Here is a 7685-nt window from a genome sequence, read left to right on the forward strand (position 1 = left end):
GAATGATGGTTTCCAGCTTCATCCATGTCCCTGAAAAAAACCATGAACTCATTCTTTTTTATGGCTGCATAGTATTTCATGGTGTATATGTGCCACATTTTGTTTATCCAGTCTGTTAGTGATGGGCATTTGGATTGGTTCCAAGTCTTTGCTATTGTGGATAGAAGCACATAGTTTTCAAAGAATATTAGGCCCTATAGTAATTACACAGTAGTGTTGCAAAGACTGTAATTTCTGCCTTGTGATGTTTCTTTTGATGCTATTTAATTATTCTGCCTTCATTTATTTTAACTTTATATTTATATTATATATTTCATTTATCATATATCCTGCCTTCATTTATTCAATTATCCTGCCCTTATCCTAGGGAGATATTACTTCTAATATCAGAGTGGGTGTACACCAGGTGTGTACACCAGGTGTGTACAGAGTGGGTGTATACCAGGTGTGTACAGTGGGTGTACACCCTGTGATATTATTTGTAATATCCTAGGGGGACATTATTCCCAATGTCACAAGTCGTGTTCACCCTGTGATAATTCTCATAATATCCCAGGGAAATGTTACTCTTAATGTCACATGGGGTGTACACCATGTGTTTACACCCCTTGTGATATTATTCAAAATATCCTATAAGAATGTTACTCCTAATATTACAGGTGGGGCTCACCATGTGTGTACACCCCTGTGATATTATTTATGGTATCTGAGAAAAATGTTACTCCTAACATCACAGGAGGTATACACCATGTTTGTACACACCCTGTGATATTATTTATAGTATCTTTGGGGGATGTTATGCCTACTTTTACAGAATGTGTACACCATCTGTGTACAACCACTGTGATATTATTCGTAATATCCTAGGGGGATGTTACTCCTAATGTCTCAGTGGGATTACACCATGTGTGTACAACCCCTGTGATATTATTCCTAATACCCTATTGGGATATTGCTCCTAATGGCACATGGAGTGTACAACATGTGTGTACAACTTCTGTAATATTATTTGTAATATTCCAGAAAGATGTGACTCCTCATGTCACAGGCAGCATACACCCTGTTATGGTATTCATTGTATCCTAGGGGAATGTTACTCCTAATGTCACAGGAGGTATAAATTATGTGTGTAAACCACCTGTGATATCATTTGTACTATCCTAGGGGAAAGTTACTTTTAAAGTCACAAATGGTGTAAAAAATATCACAGGGGGTATGCACCTGGTGATACTATTTGAAATATCCTAAAAGGATGTTACTTCTGATGTCAGAGGTGGTGAACACCTTCTTATATTATTGGTGATATCCTACAAGTTTGTTACTCCTCATGTTACATTATTATCTGTTAAATTATTTGCAATAGTTTTGTGGAATGTTACTCCTAATATCACAGAGGGTGTACACCCTGTGAAATTATTCATAACAGTTTCAGGGAATGTCACTCCTAATGTCACATGAGGTATACACACAGTGATACTATTTGTAATATCCTATAGAAATGTTACTCCTCATATCATAGGGGCTGTATGCCCAGTAATATTATTCATAATATCCTAGGGAGATATTACTCCTAATATCACAGGGGTGTACACCTTTTGACATTATTTGTAATATCCTAGGAAGATATTACTCCTAATATCACAGTGGGTGTAAACCCTGTGATATTATTCATAATATCTTAGGAGGATGTTACTTTTAATATCTCACTGGGTGTACAACCTGTGATATTATTCATGATATCCTAGGGAGATGTTCCTCCTAATGTCATCAGGGGTGTACGCCCTGTGACATCATTTGAAATATTCTAGGGGGATGTTACTTTTAAAGTCACAGGGGGTTTACAACCTGTGATATTATACATAATATCTTACACAGATGTTACTCCTAATGTCACAGGGGTGTACACCCAGTGATATTATTTGGAATATCCTAGGGGGATGTTTCTCCTAATGTCAACGGGGTTTACACCTTGTGATATTATTCGTAGTATCCTAGGAGGATGTTACTTCTAATGTCACAGAAGGTGTACACTCCATGATATTATTTGTTATATCCTAGCGGGATATTATTACTAATGCCACAATGCTTGTACACCCTGTGATATTATTTGTAATATCCTAGTGGGATGATATTCCTAATGTCGCAGCAGGTGTACACCCTGTGAAATTTTTTGTAATAGTTTTGGGAGACGTTATTTTTAATGTTACATGTAATATACACACAGTGATATTATTTGTAATAGCCTATAGAAATGTTACTCCTAATATCACTGGGGCTCTACACCCTGTAATATTATTTGTAATATCCTAGGGGAATGTTACTACTAATGTCACAGGGGGTGTACACACTGTGATATTATTCATAATATCCTAAAGTTATGTTACTACCAATGTCACAATGCTTGTACACCTTGTGATATTATATCCAATATTCTAGAGGGATGTTACTCCTAGTGTCACAGGGGGTGTACAACCTGTGATATTATCCGTAATATCCTGTGCCAATGTTACTCCTAATGTCACAGGTGGTGTACACCTTGTGATATTATTCGTAATATTCTGGAAAGATGTTACTCCTCATGTTCCAGTGTGTGTACACCCTGTGATATTATTTGTAATATCCTAGGGGGACATTCCTAATGTTCAAGATGGTGTAACTCCTGTGATATTACTCATAATATCTGAGGTAAATGTTACTCCTAATGTCACAGGGGATGTACACCACGTATGTATACCCCCTGTGATATTATTTGTAATATTCTATGGGGATGTTGTTAATATTACTGGTGGTGTTCACCATGTGTGTACACCCCCTGTGATATTTTTCATAATATCCTAGGAAGATATAACTCCTAATATCACAGTGGGTGTACCACATGTGTGTATACCCTTGATATTATTCATAATATCCAGGGCAAACATTACTTCTAATATCACAGGGGGTGTACACCTGGGGATATTTTTCATAATATTTTAGGGAAATATGGCTTCTAATATCACAGTAGGTATACCCCATGTGTGTACACTTTGTGATAGTATTTTCGATATCCTTGGGAGCTATTACTCTTAATATCACAGTGGGTGTTCACCCTGTGATATTATTTGTATTTGACCTTGCTGGCTTTTTTAACCCACACTACAAAAGGAATGGAACAGATAATAAAATAATGAGATTAAACTGTTCTGTTATGCAACCACTGCAGGACACTTTTAATGTCACTGTTTCTCAGGCTATAGATGAAGGGGTTCAGCATGGGGGTGATGACTGTGTACAACACGGAGGCCACTGCTGCGCCCTTTCTGGGGAAGATGAAGGGAACCGCCAAGCAGATATTGAAGCCAAAAGAGCCGCAAGGTTGGACCCTCCATTAGAAATGCTTATAGAAGGACCCCTAGTATGGGGAAATCCCCTCTGGGAAACCAAGCCCCAGTACTCAGAAGAAGAAATAGAATGGGGAACCTCATGAGGACATAGTTTCCTCCCCTCAGGATGGCTGGCCACTGAAGAAGGAAAAATACTTTTGCCTGCAGCTAACCAATGGAAATTACCTAAAACCCTTCACCAAACCTTTCACTTAGGCACTGATAGCACCCATCAGATGGCCAAATTATTATTTACTGGACCAGGCCTTTTCAAAACTATCAAGCAGATAGTCCGGGCCTGTGAAGTGTGCCAAAGAAATAATCCCCTGCACTGCAGGCCATACATTTCAATCCCAGTATCTCTAACCTCCTTGTTAAGTTTGTCTCTTCCAGAATCAAAGCTGTAAAACTACAAATGTTTCTTCAAATGGAGTCCCAGATGCCATGACTAAGATCTACTGTGGACCCCTGGACCGGCCTGCTAGCCCATGCTCCAATGTTAATGACATCAAAGCCACCCCTCCCAAGGAAATCTCAACTGCACAACCCCTACTATGCCCCAATTCAGCAGGAAGCAGTTAGAGCAGTCATCAGCCAATCTCCCCAACAGCACTTGGGTTTTTCTGTTGTGAAGGGGAACTGAGAGACAGGACTAACTGGATTTCCTAGGCCAACTAAGAATCCCTAAGCCTTACCTAGTCCTCCATGCCCACACAGCATTATGGAGACAAAGGGAATTCCCACTTAATGATGAAACCCTCAGCATGGAGGAAAAATTTTATAGTAAGAGAAAAGGATCCCCGAGATGGGAAGAAAACCAAAAAAGGCAGGAGGGAAATACATGACTATGTTATTGGTGAAGGTGTCACGACGTGCAAGATGATATTTAAGTAAACGGTTGTCTGACAGCTACAAGTCTCCTTTAGCAGTGAGTATGCCATTCACATCATAAGATGTCCACACAGTAAGATCCCTTCCTGGTATTATTTTAACTGCTTCAGATACTAAGACTGCTACTGCCGCCACTACCCATAAACAATGGGCCAACCCTTTGCCACTACATCAGTTTCCTTACTCAGGTATGCCATGGGTTGCAAGCTTATCCCGTAGACCTGTGTAAGGACTCCTAGAGCTATTCCTGTTTTTTCTGTGACATATAAAGAAACGTCTTGCCCTGTTGGCAAGCTTAACACTAGGGCTTGGGTTAGGGCCCTCTTTAGGGCCTGGAAAGCTGCTTTTGCTTCAGGTGTCCATCTTACTAAATGGGTATTGGTTTTTTGAGTTTCCTTAATTACTGTATACAATGGTCTGGCTGTTTTGCCGTACCTGGGAATCCATATTTGACAGAAACCTGTTATGCCAGGGAACCCTCTTAGTTGCTTTAGGGTTTTGGGATGAGGATAAGGCAGTATAGGCTGGATACATTCCTCACTGGGGGCCCTGATGCCTTTGGATAATTGTAGCCCTAAGTATTTAATCTGCTGTGAGCAGAGCTGAGCCTTTGGTTTGGAAATCTTGTAGCCACAGGTGGTGAGGAAATTTAAGAGCACTTGGGTGGCTTGACGGCACAAGGTTTCTGAATAGGCAGCTAAAAGTAAATCATCCATGTACTGAAGGACAAGAGTGTCCAGGTATGAGAATTGGCTCAAGTCTTGGGCTAATGCCTGGCCAAATAGATGGGGGCTATCCCTGAACCCTTGGGGTAAAACAGTCCAGGTGAGTTGAGACGTTGGGTTTGAAGGATCTTCAAAGGCAAACAAGAATTGAGAGTCAGGATGTACAGGGATGCAGAAAAAGGCATCCTTAAGGTCCAGGACTATAAACCACTCTGCTTCCTCTGGTATTTGGGAGAGCAGAGTGTAAGGGTTAGGTACAGCTGGGTATAGAGGGACAACAGCCTCATTGATAATCCTGAGATCTTGCACTAACCTCCACTGTCCACTGGGTTTCTGTACTCCTAAAATTGGAGTATTGCAGGGGCTATTACATGGTTTTACTAGGCCTTGGGCTTTTACGTCCTTAGCAATCTTTTGGAGTCCTTTTTGGGTCTTGTTTCTAAGGGGGTACTGCCTTTGGTAGGAAAAGGAGGTGGAATCCTTTAGTTTAACTTGAACAGGATGGGCATTCTTTGCTTGTGCATATTGTCCTTCTGTTGCCCAGACTTCAGGATTAATTCCTTCCTCAAGCAGGGGACAACAAATGGGTGTTCCTTCTCCTCTGTTCAGGTGTATAATGGCCCCTGCTTTTGCTAGAATGTCTCTCCCTAACAAGGGAGTGGGGCTTTCAGGCATAATTACAAAAACATGTGAAAAGAGTAAAGCTCCCCAGACACAACTTAATGGCTGGGAGAAGTATCTAGTGACTGGCTGTCCTAGGACCCCTTGGATAGTGACAGATCTGGAGGACAGTTGTCTGGGACAGGAGAGTAAGACTGAGAAGGCCATGCCAATGTCCAGGAGACAGTTAACCTCCTGGCCCTCAATAGTCAAGCATACCCAGGGCTCTGTGAGGGTGGTGGCATAGCCTGGTGCTTGCCCTGTGCACCCTCAGAGTTTCTACGTATTTTGAGTAGAAAAGAGGATTGAAAAATAGAAAACAAATAAACCAACACACAGCACTGTGTCTGCATTTTGGATATAAGCAATTCACAAGTAATGGTTTCAGATTTCAGAGCAATCCACATTCAGCAATATTGTGCAGTTCTAACAAACTCAATTTTTTAATAATTATTCTATTGATTTTTGTGTTATTCACTTCTTGCTGTACACACCTGCCTTAGAGACACTAGAATGTTCCAAGAACAAGATCATCATATATAACAAATTCATAATTGCTAGAAAATACAGCCTGTCTTTTCTGAAGAAAAATATGTAATAATAACATTCTCTTCACTTTAAGAAAAAGCTTCTTCTAATTAAAAGAAATTAAGAACTCAAATGTATTATTTTATTCTAAGATTGCCACAAGTTCCCTTGATTTAGAACATTTATAAACACTGTGTAACAACTGAGACAAAGTCACCTGGAAATAAAATTATAGTTGACAATTCATAATCAGAAAATATTTCCAGGTGCCAGTTAAGTTCTAGTGATTTCATCATTATGTTCTCTGACTTTTCTCCTTCAAGAGTGTAATTGCATACTCAAGTAGGTGGGCCTCGTTTTAAAATTCATGTAAGATATAACTCCTGTCCTTAGCTTAGGCGGACTTAGAGTTTTCATAAGAAAGTTCGGCCGGACACGGTGGTTAACGCTTGTAATCCCAGTACTTTGGGAGGCTGAGATGGGTGGATTACAAGGTCAGGATATCAAGATTATCCTGAGAAACATGGTGAAACCATAACTCTATTAAAAATACAAATATTAGCTGAGCATGGCAGCATGCACCTGTCGTCCCAGGTACTCAGGAGGCTGAGACATGGCTTGAACCTGGGAGGCAGAGGCTATAGTGAGCCGAGATCACACCACTGCACTTCCACCTGGGTGACAGAGCAAGGCTCCATCTCAAAAACAGAGAGAAAGTTTTAGTTAAATGGACATAACTGGAGATCACTTCTAAGATAGCTGAATAGGAACAGTTCTGGTCTGCAGCTCCCAGCGAGATTGACACAGAAGATGGGTGATTTCTGCATTTCCAACTGAGGTACCTGGTTCTTCTCATTGGGACTGTTTGGACAGTGGGTGCAGGGCACAGAGGGCAAGCTGAAGTAGGGCAGGGTATCACCTTGCCCGGGAAGCACAGGGGTCAGTGGATTTCCCTTTCCTAGCCAAGGGAAGCTATGACAGACTGTATCTGAAGAAATGGTACACTCTTGACCAAATACTGCACTTTTCCCATGGTCACAGCAAATGGCAGACCAGGAGATACCCTCCCATGCCTGGCTCGGTGGGTGCCATACTCACAGAGCCTTGTTCACTGCTAGCACAGCAGTCTGAGATCAACTTGTGGGGCTGCAGCTTGACAGTGGGAGGGGCATCTGCCATTGCTGAGGCTTGAGTAGCTCACAGTGTAAACAAAGCTGCCAGGAAGCTCAAACTGGCTGGAGCCCACCACAGGTCAGCAAGGTCTACTGCCTCTCTAGATTTCACCTCTGGGGGCAGAGCATAGCAGAACAAAAGGCAGCAGACAGATTCTGCAGACTTAAACATCACTGTCTGAAGCTCTCAAGAGAGCAGTGGTTCTCTCAGCATGGCGTTCAAGCTCCAAGAATGGACATACTGCCTCCTCAAGTGGGTCCCTGACCCCCATGTAGCCTGACTGGGAGACACCTCCCAGAAGGGGCCCACAGACACCTCAAACAGGTGGATGCCCCTCTCAGATGAA

This window comes from Macaca mulatta, chromosome 14 (assembly GCF_049350105.2).
Source record: "Macaca mulatta isolate MMU2019108-1 chromosome 14, T2T-MMU8v2.0, whole genome shotgun sequence".
Classification (NCBI taxonomy): domain Eukaryota; kingdom Metazoa; phylum Chordata; class Mammalia; order Primates; family Cercopithecidae; genus Macaca; species Macaca mulatta.